This window comes from Channa argus, chromosome 24, assembly GCF_033026475.1.
Source record: "Channa argus isolate prfri chromosome 24, Channa argus male v1.0, whole genome shotgun sequence".
In the NCBI taxonomy this organism is placed as follows: Eukaryota; Metazoa; Chordata; class Actinopteri; order Anabantiformes; family Channidae; genus Channa; species Channa argus.
This window is the reverse complement of record NC_090220.1, coordinates 2,515,834-2,537,768: the sequence shown is the minus strand read 5'-3', so window position 1 is coordinate 2,537,768 and position 21,935 is coordinate 2,515,834. Positions and strand designations below refer to the sequence as shown.

The following is a 21,935-nucleotide window of genomic DNA, read 5'->3' as shown; positions in this document are numbered from 1 at the left end:
AATTTGTCTCTGATGTGGATCAGAAGTGACTGAAACCACATGTTTTCCGCATATAAAAGAACAGAAACAATGATGTGAAACCGTTAGGCTAAATAAAAACAAAGTTAAAGAATTTTCCTTGGGCTGGCAAGGCTAAAATTCTTATTAACCCTGGGGCCCAGAGTCTTTCTGCAGGGCAGAGGTGGACTTTAAAATTAGCCAGTCACTGGCTGACTTTCAATCACTTGAGCTGACTGAGCTCTGACATCCTGCTTATCATTGTGCAGCTTCACCACTCACAGGAACAGTCGATATTCACAAGCAGCTTTGTATCGTGTGTTAGCCGCAACAGTCCAGCTGTTTTCGAAGATTAGCTCAGCTCTACTCAGTTGCTCCACGAGGCTCCTTCACAGACAGGTCTGTTGTCAGTGAGTTGAATGCAAACAATGAAAACTGCACATTAGAGCAAAGTTAATGCTCATTCAATTCAGTAGATCATTTTTATTATATTTTGAAGTTAGATGGTTTAATTGTCTTTTAGCTATAATAATATGCCATGAAATCCAGTTAGTATTGCACAAAAAGAGTTGGTAGAAATGTTCACTGTAGTAATCATTTCACTTTTACTTAAGCAAAGAAGTTGATTATAAAAGTTGAAAATAGAAGTATTTCTATTTTTATATAAGTATCTAAGTACTTCTTAAGTATCTGTACTTCCACTTGAGTAAAAAATGTGCACCTTTGCCACCTCTGGACCTCTCGTAGTTTTCCATAAACTTTGTGAGGATTGCATCCTGACTAACGGTGGTAAACTGAAACAAATTGAGCGTCATTTTAATTATTGCTGCATTTAAATTTTTCATTGTGTTTATACTAACTTAAGTTGCACATTGTAGCTGTAAAATACGCTTCCAGGTAAATGCATACAGCATAACACTCCTAGAATGTCCTGAAATGCAACAAAATGTTCGTTTTCACACGTTCTACTTTTGTTTCCACTGTTATCATCCCATTATGGGCATATTTTTTAAAAATTTCACTATACAGTTTTCTAGTACTATCTATGGGTTGCAGCCCCAGGGCCATGATTGTGCAGGGGACCGGTGTCACTTCCACCTAGTGTATGAGACATGGAAATATCCCAACACAGCAGTTGTAAATGATTTACACCTAAATCTGACCTAATGTGACCTGAAAGCCCAAATAAAACAGAATCATTCCCTTTAATATTCAGAGTTAAACCAAGTCTAAAATCCACAGTTATGGTTCAAAGAAAATGTCAAACCTCCATTGATTCTTTGCAACCTTGTAATTACATCATAAACACAGTTTTTTTTAAAAAGAGTTGTCACGATATCAGGCATTTATGCTGCCGCCTTAAGAAAAAGGTTAATTTATTTAATTGTATCATATGTTACTGTTGCTTTTCTGTCATTGTGTCCTTAATATAGTTCATTGTTTCTCGATTAGCTCTTATTGTATCAAAATATTTTTAAACTCATTGATAGGCCACATTTTGTGAAGTTCTAAATTAATATTGTTTCCTAATCCGATGTCTTAACAATCAGCCATGTCAATAACTCAAAACAGATGAAAGGACAAAATACAGTATGTAATTAAATAACCAGTACAGACTGAGTACTTATTACAACTTTAATTAACTAACTCTAACCAAATGTTTATTCATGTTGCACTGAAAGCTGGGACAGATAATAAAATGTCCCTATAATCCCTGAAAAGTGAAGCACATGGAAAAAAATAAAGAATCAGCTGCTATTCTTTCTTCATCGGTGAAATATGTAATTATCAGTCCAGAAGAGCAGCCCACCTCCTTCTGTTAATGTTTTCTTTGCCCTGTGAATGTGTGTGTTTGTTTTCTCAGCCACCTTAACATCTCTCCCTCTTTCACGCTCACACCCCCAAACACTCACAACTTCAGAAACAGACACCTCGGATCCTTATGCTGAGTTTTGCTGCATTGTTGTTGGTCCAGCTCTGTAAAAAAAAAAAAAAAAAAAAAGTGAACTGAAGAATTCTCTCAGCTATAAGCAGCTCATCCCACCCACATATGTCTCCCACAATAAAAAAAAAATTCACTTTTTATTCATCTTTTGTAATTGTTCAAAGAGACTTAGTGGGATTAACAGATCTGGAAATGGAAACCTCACACGCCATTTTTAATAACTTTAGTAACGTGGCTCTAGAGTTAGAAACATTTAGTCTTTAGTCCAGACCCTGAAATATCTTAGAAACTAATGTTTCAAATTTTATTTTGATGCCTAGATGATAAACACTACTGACTTCGGAGGTTCTTTGACTTTTTCTTTTGTGAAGTGTCAAGTATCAAAGTTGTCGCTTGTCATGTGAAAAACTAAATATATGCTCACAAGGTTTTATGTTGTAACACATACGTTTAGGGCCTTTACTCTTGATTTTCATCATTATCATTTTTGTTAAGGACCAAATACCTGTAAAATTGATTTCATTTGCACTTTTTTTCAGTGCCAATTAGCAAAGGTTACCAGGTTTTTTTGTAGGGCAACCCAAACGTTATAGCATCTTTCTGATCCTCTCAAGACAAAGTCATCAGGATTTTTCCACTGGCATTTAGATTACTGTGGACAATAAGCTGTGACAAAGAGAGGTTCATGAATTTGAAAGCTCAAAAACAGCCGAGTGGGAGTATTTACTTTTTTATGTCTATGAAAAAACTATTAAAAAATCTCTTGGTTTCCCTTTAACTACGGACTTTATGTCAGGCATTTAAACAAATACTCTCTGGGATGAGGAAATTGAAAGTGCAACGATAGTTACTCATTTCCAGGTTGCAGGACTCAATCCTACAGCGACACATAGTGATCAGATCTCTTTGTTATGCAGGTTGGGCAGATATGTCATCAGCAAAGCAAATGTCATATTAAAACTTTTTCATTCATTACAAGAAAGACTTTACAAGCTACTGCTGCTACTTGAAGCGTTACTTAGGCTCTCGTTAAGCAGAATGAGATAAAATTCGGTGTATAAAAGTCGACGGGTTTTCTTTGTACAGTGAGTCTATCATCACACAGCTCAGATTGCTTTAACACCTGCGACAATATGTTTTGCCCTTTCCAGAGGTAAAAACCAGGAGTCATTGACTGCATTTACAATCAGGGAACCTAGACTAAACAGGGACATTGTTGACACGCACCTCAGGAACCTTGTTACTGCTAATCCTCATATACATGCAGCAGAAGAGATCCAGATTTCTCCTCAACAGTATAGTGACAGAAAGTGACTCTTAGATTTCTGAGTGTGTTTGTGTCACAGCAGAATGACAGCACAGGGGGATGTTATCCAACCCAGCCTTTTCTTTTTTTTTTTTCCTTCTTGGAAACGGTGTGGTTGATGTCTTCTCGTCACATTTGGGTGTTAAATCCCGTGCACATACATAAAACTGTGATATACTTTAATGGAACATCTACCACACTTGTAAACCCTTTGCAAACGTACTTGTTTGTCAAACAGAGTTAACAATTCCCAAGACTTCAACACATTGTTTAGATGCCCTCAGTAAATTAAACATGTAGCACGTGTGATCCAGGATCCAGCAGATGAAGATTTTACCCAGGAGTCCTATCCCCTGCTGGGAACCCACAGGAGCACAGAGAAACTGACTGATCTATAAAGAACAATCACCTCTTGTTTTGTCTGTTTGGCCTCAAAGTAACTTATGCTGATTAATGCATTAATGTGCAAAATAATGTCTAAATTTGGGCTTTAAGTGATGGGTGGCGGATGTTGTGGTATGTATATAAGCTGCAAATGGTTTCTCTGTTGACAGGGAGACTGGGGACCACCCCCCCCCCCCCCGACTCTCTTGTGGAACAGTGGGCAGCAGTTTCTCCCGCATCTGAGACCAGAGATCCCAGTAGGAGGCTAATTAAAACAAACTGCCAGCGCTGCTCTAGATGTAGGCAAAACAACTGGAGCCAGTAAGTCTCTCAAACTAAAACAAGATCTATAACCTGTAGGTTCAGAGAATTTCAGGAATTTTGGTAAAAGATGCTTTTAAACACTTCTAAAGTAAACGAATTATTACGGTAAATGTTGGATTGTTTAATATATACACGATACACACTATCATCCAGAAACTTAGCACCCGTCTTTCCATCATATTTAGGCAGAATGAGACGACCTAAGTGCAGACAACCCGGTTCCTGAATTGATAATAGAATCACACAAGCTTTGTTTCAACCCCCAGCATTTTAAAGCAGATCAACATGAGCCAAATAACTCACGTACAAAGCTTGGTAGAAAAGGGGGTGTGACCTTAAGTTTATCAGTATTAGTCCTTATACTAGATGAACAAAATGTAACAACCTTAGACAGATGTTTGACAGCTCGGAGCCGGTTGTATTTGTACTTGTACTTGTGATGAAAAAATCACCGCTCCTCCCCCCCGTTTGTTCAGCTTTGCTTTCCTGTCAACTACAAACCTCCAGAGCAACTGTTGGGCAGAGAAAGTGACCCTGTCCTCTCACCTAGAGGTAATACAGCAATCAGCAAATTCAACAAGGCAAAAAAATCTCCACAACTGCAATCATGTAGAGATACAATCAATCTTTTATCAATTACTTGTGAGCCAGTAACATATAGAATATGCTCTTACCATGGCCACTAAAGTTTCCACTAAATGTCACTAATGATTTACAGTGTGGTCCTTGATGAAGACATGAAATGTACTGCAATAAAGACAACATTATAAAGATTAAAGTATAGACACAAGATCATGATGGCATGTTAAGTACAGCATCAGTTGCAATGTCTTCATGATATACAGTGTCTCTTTCTTAAAGTTGTAATTAGCAAATCCACTTGCAAAAGTGAAACATGAGATAGTAAAATCTAAATTACTATTGGGAGTAAAAGAAACAGCAAGCACTGCAAAAAAATTGGTGTCATTCATAATCAAGACTCCTCTATTGGATCCGATTTTCATTTTTACCTCTCTGCCATCTCAAACTGTTAACTACCCTCAACTCTTCTAACACTTACAGTAATGCTGTCCACTATATATAATACAGAATAGACAATTGATGTAAAGAAAAAAAACATTTCAAAGCAAAATTTACTGTTGTTGGTTCCAAGGCCATAATAAAATCTCTTGAGTGGACATAAGTGTTTTACTCCTTCCAGAATGTTCCTGCAAACTTCTATTTTCAGTGTTGGAGTCAAGATTACCCATTGTCTCGAAGCTGCATCGGCTTTATGCACAGGCTGCATCATTGACCCATAGGTGACAATGACAACAAATATGTGTGTGTTAAGACTATAACTTTGTGTGTTACCAAACAGCCACCCATATAGATTAAAGCCTCACAACCATAACTTGGGTTAAAACTCACTTGATTCACTTGTATGACTAAGTTTAGCTTTGGTCATTGCAGGTAATGACTGACAGACCTGGTTTCTCCGGCAAACCGGCAACAATTTGAGCTGACTCAAATGATGCCGATAACAGCTCTCGTAGAGAGTCAAAGTTGAAAAATTCCAGCATTTACAGCTCACTACAGGACTCAACAGAGCAGGTAAGCTCACCATAGGAACCGAGGCAGACAGAGACCTCTGTGGTGGAGGAAAACATGGTGTCATGCAGTGTCGGGTCATCCTGACGGGCCGGAGATTCTGAACAATTAAAAAGTGAGAGGAGAGGAAGAGCAGGATGTCGGGAGCCAAGTTGGAGCCACCAGGGCTGTTTAGTCCTGGTAAAACACTGGGCTTACTGTTATTGTCAAATGTACTTTTGCACTCACTTAAATGGAGTGTATTTAAAAATTCAGGTTAGGGGAACGTGCACTGGATTTATTTGATGATGGATTTATTTCAATTTTCTGAGTGAACCTAGTAGGTCTGTTTTATGATTTTGTTTGTTTAAAGGAGTATTTTGATCTTCAGTTGTGTGATTCTTTATTTAAGCTCTAAAATCTGACAACGAAACAGTGGTTTTATCATTAAAGAATTAACATTTTACTAAAATTGTTAAAAACAACATAACCTCAAAAAAACAGTGTTCAACAATGTGCTGAGTCTGAAAATGTGTCCCTTGGTTTTGGTTCAGTTGCACAGAAATCAATAAGAAAATGGTGACGACCTTGAGACTAGCTGGCCACAATTGAGGTGGAATGAGTGTAAGTGGAAAGTGTTATTTTTTGCTTTGCGAATGTGCAGCCCGAATGTGATGCTTTGCAGTTTGTGGGTTGTATTTGAAAATACACATCCTAAAGGACAAACATGTTTCACTCGGAGTTTTTGTGAAAGTGGCATATTTTCACTGTTGCCCTGAGCTCACACCTCAGCTTATTCTAAAATCAGTTTCAGTGAATTTTATGACAAGAGTGAGCGATACAACAGAGCTGCTTGGTTAATATATATATGTATATAAAAATTTTATGTCTATTTCCATGACATTTAGCAGCTCAAGTGCAACTCTAAATTGCAGCTGTTGGTTTCTTTGTTCATGCAGTTTAGGGAAGTCTGTCTAAATCCTGTCCAGACCTTCCTGTCAAAACAGATCCACGCGACATGTAGGACACTATGTAAAGTCTAGACATACAACACAGCACATAGCTATTAAACATATTGCATAGTACGTTTTAAAATGCAGGAGAATTTGCATAAAAAGTAATAGATTTAAATAAATATTTATTTATAAATTGCTGTTAGTGCATCTAATGCTAGAATTATACAAATTATGATTCAGGTTTGTAATGTTCTATTTCATATTATCAATAAAATAAAAACAGGATTCACAACATGCATGTTAAAGTATAATGGACAAACGACAAGTAGTTGATGAAATGACAGAGAGAAGTTGGATAAAGATGTGTTAAACTGCCCCGACACAGAAGTGTATAAATCCAACTGTGTGCACTATGCACATGGCATCAGCAGAGAAGAGGAATCTGTTAAAGGATGAAACACTAAAAATGGTTACTGGAACTAATCTCTTGTATTTGGAGTTCGCCCAAACCTCCTTTCTCTAGTCATCCAGTGTGGCAGTTACTGGACTTCATACAGTGTGGGGTCTGGCAGGTCCAGCAGGGATCTCAGCATTGATGCTCTGGGTTTTTAGAGAGAAGAGACAGCAGAAAGGCTCGTGGTCACCTTTTGATGGGGCCAGATGAGACCTTCAGCCACATTCCTGGTCAGTCTCCTGGGCTGCAGCAAGCCACATTACTGCCTGCTGTCCAAACAAACAAGGCCAGTCCCAGAGGGCACCCTGAGCCGAGCTGGACTGTGCCAAGCCAAGCCGGGACAAGCCGCCTACCTCTGACATCCCAAAATAGTAGAAACAAGAAGCTTTTAATTCAAAAACGAAGTCATTCCATGTGTTGTGGTACAGGCTGTCGTATTTTATGATGATCCAGATGTGACACGTGTGATGCAATGTATGTTCCAGAGAGATGTGAATTTACAGAATATGTCAAAACAAAGGACAAAGTCCATGTTATTTAAATGGGTGAATAGACCAGGTAATTCATAGGATTGGAGCCATTTCTTCTCTCATCAAGGAACCAGGATTATACATCTCACCCATCATTTCTAATCAACTGGAGCTTCTTTAGTTTGCTGACAACAAAACACTGTGATTTCCACAATATCATTTTTGGACTGTCGTCTGTCCCAACATGCGTAGTGTTTCCAATAATCTGCCAGACACTCTCCTGATTAAACCTATATGTATAAAAGAGAAAGTCTAGACACTGACCAACAAGTCCTTATACGTTCTCCAATGAGTTTTACAGTGACGGCTCTGTTTTAGGTTAGATTACGGGTTAAAGTTAGACAAGTAGCATTTAGGGTTAAGGGGAAAAGGTTTCTAGAAAAGGGCCTCACAACTATTCAAGACTCAAGATTCAAAGAACTAAATTGATCCTATAGGGAAATTGTCTAAATTCATATTCGCACATTTTGTAAAAACAACTAGAAATTTAAAGGCACTATCCTGAAAAGTGTAGCTTGCCCTAAAGCTCCATAAGTGAGTTCCCTTCTTATCATGACAGATGGATACTGTTAGTCAGTGTGATTAAATGATCAAACCTTTCTGGTTACTAGAAATAAAGGATCAAAATGAAAAAGGATCACCACTGGGTTAGGGTCAATCTTAAGGAAATCAATGTTGGTCAGAGGGATGAAGACAGATGTTTAGCACAGGTCTTAAATACACACAGAACTAATCGGGAAAACAGGCCATAGGATTTTGGTTCAGCATTGTGGAGTATTCCTAAAATTGTGTCCCACATTTTGATTCAGCCAAGACTCAACTCTCCATTCTTAACAGCGCCGTTATTTAAGAACCTCAGAACCTAAGAAAAGATATGATCCCCTGTGCTGACAGGGTTATGAATAATTATTTCTTTCTCATTTACTGCAAATGTAATTTGATTTATATTTCTGTATATGTTATATTAAAGAGTCTGAGTTCACCCAAAACAGACTTTTCACATTTTCACATTTACTCTCCATGTTATGCAGTGGTTATTTATTAGACAGTACTTTACTTGTGGAGGCTGAAATCTGTCCACAGTGAAGTGTGTGGATGTCACCTGTTTGTTGCTATAATAATGTTGTACACTACAAACTACCCAACCCCATGCAAATCTTCCCTCCCTTACAACTTTGAATGTCAAATATAAAGACCGGAGTTTACATTTTAAACAAATGATGGTATTTACATGAAGCCAGACACAGTCAGACACCAGGCAGACAGTGATTCAGTGATTTTATAAAGTTTGGAAAACCATTTCAAGACAAAAAAAAAAAAAAACACATTTATGCAAGAACAAACATGCTTAATCTCATAGTTAAAATTACATGCATTTTACGACAAAATGATATTTGCATGTGCCAGTGTACATTATTTTCAAGTCAAAATGCTAAAATTATCACTTCACACTTACGTAGAGGGGGACAAGTGGAACATGTCCAAAAAGATAAAAACAGGTCCAGCACTGCTCAGTCATCCACTCTTGCTTGTTCTTTAGACCAAATTAAACATAAATATCTTATCAACTAAACCACGGTTTAGTTTGATCCAGTCCTTTTTAAGTCTCGTTCTCTGCTCCTGACTGTGGACCAAGGCACTTTTCCACTGCTATTTTAATTCTGACACAATGAAAAAGCCACAGTCTGGCCCGAACTGAGGGTACAATGACTAGATTTGCATTTTAAAACATATTATACATTTTTTATTATAGATCATTTTTATATTTTTATATATTTTTTGGTATATTTTTAAAATTTTCTTTCACTCATCCATTAATTCCCATTAATTCCCGATTAACTTTCGCTAGTTTTCAATTATTTGAAAAATGATCAGTTATTCATTTAAAAGTAAACTTCATTACTTTACTAATTACTGGGCAGCAAAAGTAAATTAGAACCTTCCCTGTCTTTAACTTTCATTACTCAGCTGTCAACTATGTAAAAGGTGCCTTTAAACCACTCGTCTGACGTGAAAGGGTACGTTGCATGTATGTGTGAGACACAGGCTTTGACACGTCATCAGTGTAGCCTGTTTCACATATGAACTCCAGACAATGTCAGTAGAAATCAGCCTTGACATTGTCTGAAAAGTAAAAACTGTGGGAAACAGTGATTTATTTACAGCAGATCGGAGCCGTAAAAAAACGGTTAAGTCACTCAACTACAACCACAGTCGAAGGATAGAAAAGTCATAAACACACCCATTCACTCGCTTTTAATTTTCCCTACAATTCAGGACACAGCAGCTTGCTCACACACGTAATGTGAACATTGCACTAGGGGGCTTGAAGAATAAAATCCGTAGCATCTCACTCCAACCTTTGCGTTCACACATGCACCACCTCCTGACAAAGTCAGAAGAATGTTGGAATTCCAGTGCATGTGAAAGGTGCTTCAGCGACTGGACACAGCTTTTAAGCCTCAACATCAAGAAACAGCCAACAAGTCTAAAAATGAGACAGCTTCGCAACAGCAATAGTGTACTTGTTATCTTATAAGCCAATTTGAATCGAATAAAAAGTGAAACCAAAAAAACGAGAATCAATGACAGGTTGTTAGAAGCACCAGTGGCCCTGACAAACACTAAAGCATTTTCTGTTGGTGAATTCCTGCTTGTTTTCTGAGTAGGACTGAATTTAACCATCTTTATCATGGTTGTCAAGTCAGATTGACATGTAACCTTTCAAAGAGAATCCGTCAGTGTGCCAGACATTAGTGTGTGTGTGTGTGTGTGTGTGTCTTTGCGTCTCTGTGACAGGCGTCAAGTCATCAAAGAGGACAATGCATCTGAACTGTGGGAGTGAGAGGTTGTGAAAGGTGAATCTGTTTGGCCTCCTACTGTCAAACAAACGGACAAACTGCAAGTTAAGCCAAAAAGAATCTTTTTTAGAAATAATTATTTTCTCACTCTCATGTTCACAGTGATGTTTGTGACCTCCAGTGCACATGATTTCTACCCCAGTTTATCACTGGCGAGTGAGATTGATGGTTAGATTAAGAGCTCAGCCTTCTGTTAAACACAAAACCGCGCTCAATTTTGCCCTCACTCATGAACCAGGCCCAGCCTTCACTTGAAGCAGCAACGATATAGGAATTCGCCCTGTCAATGAAAAATTCTGGCTCTTATTGATTAAGATTATGTGCACATTTCACATGCTTTTATGTGTATTTCATACGGTCATTTCGTACTGCAATATTCAATATATATAATGTTTGTGAACTACAATGTTGTGTTAGATTTGAGATCCTTTACATGTATTTTAGGGAATAACCAACTGTTTTGCTGTTAAAACAAATATCTATATTGAACTTAAGATCTCAGCAAATGTAAAGGAAATCGTCATCAGGTTGTCCAACTACTGCATTAATCATTTATTTCAATTTTTTTTTTTCAAATTTAGAGTTTGAGAGGAGAAGCAAAATATAAAATGTCATTTTACCTTATGAGTTTTGCCCACAATGATCCTGTGTGTCACAAAAATAAGCGTCTTAAAATAAAATAAATGTCAATTTACAGCTTTTGTTTGTTACTTTGAATTCTTGTTAAACTCAAATGGTACGACACATTTGTGATCGGTGATATTTTCTCAACCATCTGTATTTTCTGAGTATCCTCCAGACTGCTGCACTGACCAGTGAGTCGGTGAGTCAGTGAGTCGGTGAGTCGGTGAGTCAGTGAGTCAGTGAGTCAGTGTGCCGATTGACCGTCTGCTACCATTGTGCCACGGGAGGTCGTATTATGGGCCAGCGGGGGTGTCACTCAAACCTTTCAGAGGAGAAAGGGGGGAGCTGATTTAGCATTAGGTCATCCCCCCTCCGAGCTCTCTCTCTCTGTGGCTCTCTGACAGGTCTCATCATACAGGAGACCTGCCGCGCAGATTGACAACTCAATGAGTGAAGCAGCATCAGGCTCCTACAATCACCATTTCACAGCTTCTGTCTTTGTATGACAACCCCCCTACGCCAACAACTATCCCCTCCACTGTCACCTCCAAGCTCCATTTTCCCTCTCTATTCCCTCTCTTCTTTCTATCTAGAACCTCTCCCTGTCTCTGTCCCCTATCTCTGTTGAGATCGGACACTCCGGTTATGGACAAAACACCACCAACATGCAAAAAACAATGAAATTAGTAATTAGAAAAGAAAAGATACTAAGATGTTAGAAAAGTCTTTATTTACAAGAGTGGATCATGTACAGTGGTGTGAGCTGCATCTAGGTACAATATCAAGCTATTTGTACTTTACCCTGCCACATTTATTTCATTTGTAACTACATTTTTAATTTTTATTATAAATGTCCAATTGATTTAGCTTCACACCTTCAAGCATAAACACGAACAATCCTTAGTTCACTAATCCCATTTTGCTTGTCTGTATAAAATTGTGAAAACACCCAAAAAATCTATAATTGTTTGGTTGATATCTTGCAAAACTATTTTTACACTTGACTGAGGTGGAAAACTGTCTGTGTCATTAAAAGCAAAGGTCAAGACATAGTGTAATGTAACAGACACTTTAATGGAATTGTTTGGCTTTTTATTTATTTTTACTAAACTGATATATTTTACAGCTCGATGCGAACTATCACAATTTTAACAATATCTGTCTGTGGCTATTAAGGTGCTATGTATGGGGTTTACAGTAGGTAGAGTCACGTTATGGTTAACAAAAAGGTTATTCCAGGTCAGTGATGGCAATCCAACGTGAAGTTTAGATGTGCTACCCCCCCATTACTTTCTCTCATTTCCACCTAGAGCGAATGTAATTCTTAATGTGTTTACATAAAAAGAGATGCAGGGAAAGAGGCAAACATGCAAGGTGTAGGTGAATACAGGAGGACAGCAAGGAGGAATGAGGAAAGGAGGGAAAGTGGGAGGCATGAAGGGGAGGGGATCCCGTCACGCTTTGGTGCTTCTCAATTGAAGTCTGAACACCAGCCACAAAACCCGGCTCACTCCATATACCTCTTCTTTGCATGTGAAAGGATGCCTCTATTGTCCCGTGCTAACTGCACATTTAACCTGTCTGGACAGAAAGAAAAGAGACATTTCTCTCCCTGTCTCTCCTCTCACACCCTCTCTCATCTTAACAAACCAATTAGCTGGACAATTTTCCTGCAAAGACTACTTCTTTACACTGGTGCTAAATAGCGAACAAGCAGCACTCGGATGTTTCATTTTTAGCCGGAGGGAGAAAGCAGCACTCCAGCTCTTTGGATGTCCATGGAGTTTAAGTTTTGGTTTGATGCCTGCTTCTGACCAGTGTGCAATGCTGTCCTATAATCCTGGGGAAATTTATCAATTCAGATGTTTGGCAAAATTTACATATGTTGAAAGTGAACATATCAGTCAGATGTTTGCATTTTTTGCAGCTTAGTTTTACATGAACATAAGTTTTAGAAGAGATGTTGCACAGTGAGCACAGAAAAGAAATAAACTCAATGCTTGTTGCTCAACTTCACATTCAGTCATAACTATATGACAGTGATGAACAAATTTCAATAACAATCTGCCGAATTCTTGTGCCATATTAGGCTGGATTTATGTTCTTCAGAATTTGGTGCTTGGTCTTTTTTTAACCCCCATAGAAAACACAAACTTTTTATAACTGTTCTTCTCAAGTTAAACTGTTTCCAAGCATGTAAGTCAGCAGGGTACTCAGAGAAAACAGCTTTCTCGGGTAATCGGGAAACTGTGTTTACATGCACTTAAGAAACCTGGTTACGGGAAATCTGCGTATACATGCAGCACAAGTAGTGACGGAAAACGCTGCTGTTTGACTTCTGTCTGCACGCGTGTGTGTGTGTGTGTGTTGTATTACTCATATTTTCGGGACACATTAAATCTGTTTACAAATAATATTTGACGGCAAAATATTAGGATAAAGGGCTGTGATTAGGCAAGTAATGGTTAGGATTATGGTATTAAGTCTCCAAAAAATGAATGTAGCTCAGTGTAATGTAATTCTACCAGGAGCTAGAACTTATACGATCGGTTTCTTGTCATGGCAGATTTCTCTCCATGCTAAAATCCATTGAAATGGTTGTCATCAAATGGACTAATATGTGAAGGCAGACCGCTCTCCTCAAAGCAGTTTTGCTCCCTCAGTACTCTGTCATGAATACTGGCTTCCTGAGGAGTTGAGTCCTGGAGAGAGGACGCCGTCTCTGTACCTGTGAAGCTGTCAAGCAGCCAACTGGGGTTTGTTTGTGTCTGCAGCTGAGTCGATCCTCAGCAAGAGTTCTAGCAACACAATGTCCAACACCCCTTCTCTGAAGCTCAGCCGAGGGGCCAGCTGTACGAGTGTCTCAGTCAGGAGCCTGTGGCCAGAGCAGGTCCAAAGACCTGGTGCTGGGAGGCTCTAACAGGGGCAGCTGCAGCCTAGCGGCACCTCAACACCCACTCTTTCTTCTAGTAAGACACTTGGAGTATTAACTCTGCAGGGGCGAGACCCGCCTCTACTCCCCATCAACCAGAGGAAAGTGGACTGGAAGAAAATAATTCATACAATAAGTTCTTGAGTTTTCAGATGTCCTCAAAAGACCTAAATGGTCCGTCACTGTGGTGAAGTGATTTACTTTTCCCATCATTCATGCTAAGCAGAGGAGCTCCATGCAACATGTATTTTGTTTGCATATGATAAAATTACGATTTGTTGAATTGTCTGTGTCAGAACACAATGTACATAAATCCAACTACTGATGAAGTTTAGTAGTGATACACTCACAGCAGTTTGCTTCCAGGATGTGATAAAAAAGTATGTCAAAATAATAGTCTTCATCTGCATTGGAACGTCCATAAAGAACTTTTACAACAGTAAAGTGGACATTACTGTAAAAAATATTTGTCATTTAACAGAAAAATTGATTGACAATTTGGTAAAAAGTTTCCCTTTACTGTGTAATGCTTATTTTCAAAGGACTTTACCGTGTTGCTTCACATTTTCCTTTTTACACACACACTCACACACTGATGATGGCAGCAACTATGTGCAAGGTTCCTGACCCACTGGGAGCAACTTCAAAGGGGGTTTCGGTATCTTTCTCATGGACAGTTGGACATGTAGCCAGGATCATCTGAGGGTTTGATCAGACGAACATATGAACGATGAACTGTGAACAAAACACTTTAGAGCAGCTTTTTCAGCCTTTGACTTCGCTTTAGCTGAGAGGATGTTGCAGGAAAACCTATTTTATTCATCGTCATTGTATTGGAGAATATGGGGGTTTGTTTTGGTTAATATTTTAAATTCTAATCACATTACCTATAATCACATTACCTGTGGATCCAGTGAATTTACAGTTATCATTAGAAGAGGTGTAGAAATACAATATAAGTTTCCACTTTTGTTTGTGTTGAAATGTGTTTTGCATGATATTGGTGACCTATAAAATTAATTAGTAAGTCATTTTATCATATTAGGATTTTGTGTTGTAATATTATTTGCTTATGGACAGTAGCTTTGCGTGTCTATATTTATCTCTCATACATTGATGTCTAAATAACAATGGAGATCATTTCTAAAGTCAAATTCCTTAAATGTGGCAAACTGAAAACAAAGTTTACGTTCAATAATAAAATGGTTTGCATTTTCAACTTTTGTGTTTTTGTCTAAATCGAATGTGTAATTTCATTTTTTTCCACTGACCTTCCTGCCTGACAGTCACTGGTGTGAACGTACTGCATCTTAATTAGTGTGGACGGGCTGGTCCTGCTGCTGAAGCCCCACTTTGTGAGGGCAGGTGCAGCTTTAAATGACTTGTTGACATTTTTTGCAGTTTGCAGAAGGTGGCAGGTTGTGATCCTACAACCCACATCTCATATACATAATCCAGCAGGCAGGCGGGCCCCTACTCTTGTTGAATGGGGGACTCTCCCTTCCTCTGGGGACATTTCAGGGCTGAATGGGAACCCTCACTACCCAACTACCGGGGGCCCGTGGGCGCAGTGAGAAAATGAAGACCTCTGCACCCCTCTAAATCCCCAGGAATTTCTCATTAAGCATAGGTCCCGGGCTGCCGAGGGCCCTCTGGGCCCTCACCCACCCCCCGTCAGGGGTCTCCCTCTCTGGCAGAGAGAATAGAGCCTTTCCACTCCACTTTGTGCTGGCTGCCGACTACCAGGGCCTGTTATTCACCTTTTCCTTTCTCACTCACACAAGAGCTTTCTCCCAATCATGCTTTCAAAGCCCTCAGTACTTCCACTTCTTTTCACTCACTTTTTACATAAGTGTGTGTGTGTGTGTGTGTGTGAGAGAGAGAGAGAGAGAGAGTGTGTGTGGGTGGTGTCTTATAAGATCGAAAAGAGAGAAAGACATAATTGAGTTTGACATTTTTTAATGGTCTCCTGAGATATTTTTGTCTGTAGGCACCGAAGCTGGAGTGAAGCAGACTCTCATTTCAAAGAGGTTTTTTTTCTTTTTTCACACGTTGTTCATGAGTACAAGTAGGATTAATGAGGATTATGTATATGAGGAGAGGTAATGAGTTTTGATGAGAGTAGAGAGGATATTTAGTGTAAGATTTCAAAACATCTCAGTAAGTCAGGATTTGGCAGCAACAGGTGCTCCTGACTTTTCTTGTTTTTATTTTTTTAGACTCACACAATTCTTGTATTTCTCTGAAGAAAAAGACATTGGAATAAAGACCCATCCATAAGTTTATTTTTCAGACCGTAAAATGCACAAATAACTTGAATAGAGAAGAAATCCTGTCTTGTGTTCATCCAAAATAAATGCAGGTTCCTCTCCTGCAGGTTCCTAACTAATAAACTTCATTCCAACTTCTGTTTCACTCTTTTGAAATGTTTAATTACTTTTTTACTCTGTATTAGAGAACTGCGCTCTGTGAGACTCTGAAAACATTCAGCCGTCCTTTGTTTTGGTTTACATTTTTCCTTGTGAAGACACCAAATCCGAATGACCCATGAATCCAATGCAGCTCCTGTGGTCAATCAGCCAAGGCTCATTACCACGACTCTGTCAACATGTTCAGTGAGAAAGCAGCTCCACATGGTTCTCTCACTCATAGAGAGCATATGAACAGTGATCAGATGATGGACATGCAGGGTGATGACCTTAAAGACTGGAAAGCTTTCTCACTGTTGAAAAGATGATTCAGCATCTGATGCTGGTCAGCAGAGACTGAGCTCCAGGTGCAGAAATTTCTAGTTGTTTGTATCCCCAGAAAATCTGTTTTCTCTGGTGGCGTGTCCTCATTTTGTCCTTGCTGTGTGTTGCTTTTTTGGTTCTGCAGTCAACTGGTGTGTAGAATTATAATAATATACAATGTGGGATCATAAAATAGATATAATTTGTGAACAATCAGCAGGTATAGTAAACAAATACTTCTACAAAAAAACTTTTCATTGTCTCAATGTTAAAAATAGTAGTTAATTCTGCCTACAGCCTGCAAACACTGGCTTTTGAGGAGAGATGCAGAAACAAACTACTTCTCTAAGTCAATAGCTGCAGCAAAAGGCAACTTTCAGTGAGGAGAAGACAAATCTTCATCTCACATCATGTCCATATGTCTTTTTTGTCTCAATTAGATGCATGACTGTAGTGATAGATGCAACAATAGAAAGGTTATAGCAGTGTGATAGTGGGGCACTATGTCGTAATTGAATATACACTAATATATAGGTAATAGCATTGTAATAGCAGGGGAAATATGCTGTCATGTAAAGCTGATAATACTTGTGTAGTTTACTCAGAAAACATTTTTGATACCGCACCTGAAAATCCAGACACAACGATGAAAGTAAAACCGACTGCAAGCTCTGCTCTGCTGAAGTCTTAAGATACCAGTTACTAATGTTTAAAACATGTTGAAAATAAAAGATTATTTTCAACATGTTCATTATTTATCACTGACATAAGCAACAATCCAAGGAGATCTACGGTAATTTCAGCTTCACCTGAAGTTTGCTGTGTTTTTTTCCTCTGTAGACTTGACAGTCTCTGTTGTCCGGGACTCTTCATCCAGGATCTGTTGCTCCATTTGTTGTTGAGTTGTTTACCTCAGAGCTTTCAGTGGTCAGGTGTGAGCTCTTTCCAGACTGAGACTAAAAATCTGTGACAGTTTGTAGAAACAGTGTTTATATGTGAGCTGTCCAGTAACTGAAAGTCTTCGTTGGTCTTCAGGGCTGTCCCCACTGCTATTTGGACCAGCATTATCTGCCAGTGTCTCTCATCAGCTTAACCATGCAGTGGTCATTCCAGAAGCACAACAATTCAGTTCTTGCATCTAAAGTACTTGTACTCAGTCTGGGAAACATCCAGTTTTCCCTGCTAAGAACAAATGATTAGACCTTTTTAGATGGATGTTAATTAAACATCATGCTAATTGTTCTGATAAGTATATCAAAATAAATGATATTAAGCCTTCTTTCACCAAGCTATCTACAATATTTATTTGTAACAACCCTTTTCATGGTTCTGTCAAGGCACTCAAAAACGCTGGTTATAACGAAAGATTAAATTTTGAAAAGTGACATAAAGCTCAAAATACGAATACATTTTTTTAATAACTGAAACTATGAAACTACTTGAAACTATGAAACTATTAGTCTATTATTAGGTAGATGGGTAAACAGTACAGAAGCTTGTCCTAACATAGCTGTCTTAAAGGTGGTTCTACTCAATATCACCTTTTATTAAATTCTTACAAATTTTCTAATTTCCAAGACAATTTCTTGAAATGAGGCTCCTTTTACGTAAAAACGCAAATGCAAAATAGCACAACCATCTTCAGTGAGGTTCATAGTTCCACATCAAAATTAAACAGTCTGCTAAAAACAATATATTGCATGTTGCATCCCAAAAAAATAAACCCATCAAATACACAAGCACTCAGCCGATGCTGGTGGGATCATTTCATAACACTGCTGTAAATCCTGCTACAGCAGTGAGTAGTGACAGTGTTTGCCTCCAGAAGAAGCCTTATGATCACAATAAAAAGACACGTCTACATTTTCTTCTGTGTACTTTAGTAAATAAAATTAAATTGTTCGAAAATTGTACTGCAAAAAATATGCAACTGACGAAGACCACAGAATACAGTAAAATTATTTCCGCACCCAATGTTTATCAATGTAAACCAAAAATCAGACATTGGACGGATGCTTTTATCGAAAGCTAATTACGAATTACAATTGTACACAACAGAAGCATTTTGGGATTTAGTGTCTTGTACCAAATACTGCTGAAACTTTATAGAAGTTTGTATAAAGCTAATTGGTCAATAAAATTCTGAATGAGTTGAAGAAGCTTTTGCATGGTACTGTACATAGTGACTGTGACTCTTTTAACTGAACAAAGTTATTTAAAACATTTCAGAGTAAGAGAAGTGGAGTAGACATTGGGATACAACACAGAGAAAAAAGTTGATCAGGAGAGTAAGAATGAGAGATGGAAACAGAAGGAGAGAGAAACAGAGTTGTCTCATGCAGGCCAGGACAGCTGACAGCTGGGTTCATCAGGGGTCAGAGGTCATGGACTGGCAGCAGTGGGAGAGTGAAGAGGAATCCAAAACAACAGGAAGACAAACACACACACACACACTTTGACAGTTCCGGGAGAGGAGACAAGCACAGGCCTCCGGATCTTTTTTTCTCTCTCATGTGACAGACAGTTGACTAAAATGTCATCAGTGTGTGGACTGAATACTTCATCCCACAAATTCAACCCAACACTGCAGCAGTGTGTGTGTGTGTGTGTGTGTGTGTGTGTGTGTGTGTGAGGCTGCATAACCAATTGTCCACAGCAGGCAAATGCAGGAATCCCAGATCTCCAGGGGCCCAAAAAGCATTTGATAACCTTAATCCCTTACTGTAGATCTACATCTATGTTTGATAAATCACATATTTCTTGGAATTATGTCGCATTAAAGTACAATATTGTCTCTCCTCTATCTTGTATATTGTTGAAGTCTAATTTTAAGACTAAACATAAAAATATTTATGTTTCACATATGTAGTATTAACAATGCAATGGGACAAATGCTTTTTTGTCCCAAAAATTACCCTAAGTATCTAGAAAATAAATAAGAACTGTTATCTTAATTATATACATCACAAACCTTAAAGAAAATACAAATTAAAGTATTCAATCAGTAGATTCTGTAGTTGTTTTTCTACTATTTAATTCTTATTGATATAGTCCTGTTTTGAAGTGGGGTAGTAATAAAGACTTCATAAAGTAGTGAGTAATTCCGCTGGGGGTTGAATGCAGGACCTTCTGCATAAAGCAGATGAAATAACCACTACACTAGACACAAAGACCAACAGCCTTCAGGGGTCGCCACAGCGGCCACAGCAGTTTTTAACGCTGGATGCCTTTACTGCTGCAACCCTCCCATTTTATCTGGGCAGACGACCAGCACCAAGGTGCCACACCTTGGGATTCGAACCCTCGGCCTTCTGTATCCCAACCCAATGCTCTACCACTGAAGCACCAGGCCCCCTCAACTACTACACTATAGAACTACATACAGAAAAAATGCGAAAAGTCACATTCAGGAAACAGGAAGTAAATTTTTCAACCCTGAGTTATTTTATGAGAACTTAAAGCCATAGTAGGGCTTTGTTTTAAAAAGAAGTTAAATACAAAAACCTACAGTTATTGATGTGTTCATACTAACACTAATGTCACTTTAATTTTTTTTAAGTCTGTTGGAGCCCAGATGAAAGACTAAGCAGTGAGTTTGTCAGGTATGAAAGTTAATGTCCCAGTGTAAACTTTGTGGCTGTAATTTACATTTTTTCCATTATGATCATGCTTACGATGCTTTGAGTATCCGGGTCCCTTCACCAGCCTCCGCTTTATATCATGTTGTATGCTGCCCTCTAATGGACATACTGAGTCCTTACAAGCAATGTGTGTTCATCAGTCAGGAAAATGTGTCTTTGGGTAAATTACAGTAAATGTCTGTTGGTGGTGGAGTAGTTAGCACTGTTGCCTCACAACAGCTGGCCTTTCTGTGTGGAGTTGGCTCTTTTGCTCTTCGTGAGTTTCCTCCGGGTTCCTCCTACAGTCCAAAGACACGCATGTGACTCTAAATTTCCTGTAGGTGTGAGTGTGAATGGTTATCTGTCTATGTCTGTCTGTGTTGGCCCTGCAGTAGACTTTGACCTCTAACCTGCCTCTCCGCACAATGACAGCTGGAATAGGCTTCATCTCCCTGCGACCCTGAACAGAATAATCAGTTAAAGGTGATGGATGGATGGCTGGATGGATGGATAGTTGATCTATTTGGTCTATCAAATATTCAGGATATTTTTAATAGAATGCACTTTAGTGGAACTGCAACAAATTAAACATGTTTCTGTAAGGGGTCACAGAGCTAAAAGTACATAAATCCATAAAGTACACAAATCCTTTAATCCTAAGATTATATCTTATCAAACATTGATGACCTTGAGAAAAATCCTCCATAGTCTTTTTTTTTAATATATTGACACAAGCACAATGTTTCAACATGCTGCATGTTCAGACTTAGCATCATGTCCTAAAACTGTGAACAGCAGAACAGCAGGTTCACCAACAGATCTTCCACTAAAAGGTTGTTTTGTCTTCTAATCAATCAATTCAAAACTTTATTTATATAGCACTTTTTATACTGATTAGAGCATTACAACTTTCTTTACGTATGACTGAACAGTTGAAAAAAGGTGCACCAGAGACAGTAAAACCTAAAAACGGTTAAAACAGTGACAGTATTTCCCGCAAAACAAGACTATGAAAAAAAAAATCAGAGAAGTTAACAAGGCGCACAACAAAAGGCCAATAAGTAATAAAAGTACGAGACTATAAGACAACGTGACTAATGCACACAAATAAATTATTAAAGATAAAAATGTAAAAAATATATAATCAATTAAAAATGATAAGAACACAATAAAACATAATAAATGTAGATTAAACAACATCGATTAAAGAGATAAAAACAATGAGGAATTAAACGTTAGCAAAGTAACAAAAGAGAATAAATAAACAAAAATAAGCAAAAGACATTAGACAAAACCTACAATTCCTCTGCTTGTGGACACATGAGTACATTTTTTTGCCTGATGTAGGAATAGAGGCAGCAGCTGGTTAGCTTAGCTTAGCAGCGAGACTAGATAGGACCACTAGTTCTGAAGTGTCATCTTATCAAATAAAGTCTGCACTACATAGCCATCAATGTGCTCCTGCTTTATTGTCCTGTTGTTGTTTGTTTGTTCTGTTGTTCAGACATCTTGTGCTGTGTTAATTATGTTGGATTAACATGATGCACATTAGATGATGTTTGTGGCATCGAGCAATGTTTCGGGAAAGCGTATCCCTTATTCAACACTCGAAGCATCGATCCCCGATGCTGTTTAATAGCCTCCATGTCTAGATTTACATTACATTTGTTCTAAGGGTCATCTTTGAAATACAGATTTCAC

General features: G+C 38.4%; 1 long non-coding RNA gene across 1 annotated transcript in view; it reads left to right on the top strand.

Moving 5' to 3' along the window:
- The window catches only part of LOC137109258 (uncharacterized), a 36,845-nt gene extending 25,889 nt beyond the window's left edge, over positions 1 to 10,956 (top strand). Inside the window, exons 3-4 of the long non-coding RNA XR_010912289.1 lie at positions 3,803 to 3,953; positions 5,409 to 10,956. This is a non-coding gene — a long non-coding RNA (uncharacterized lncRNA). The remainder of the gene's footprint in view (positions 1 to 3,802; positions 3,954 to 5,408) is intronic.
- Positions 10,957 to 21,935: the final 10,979 nt, after the last annotated feature.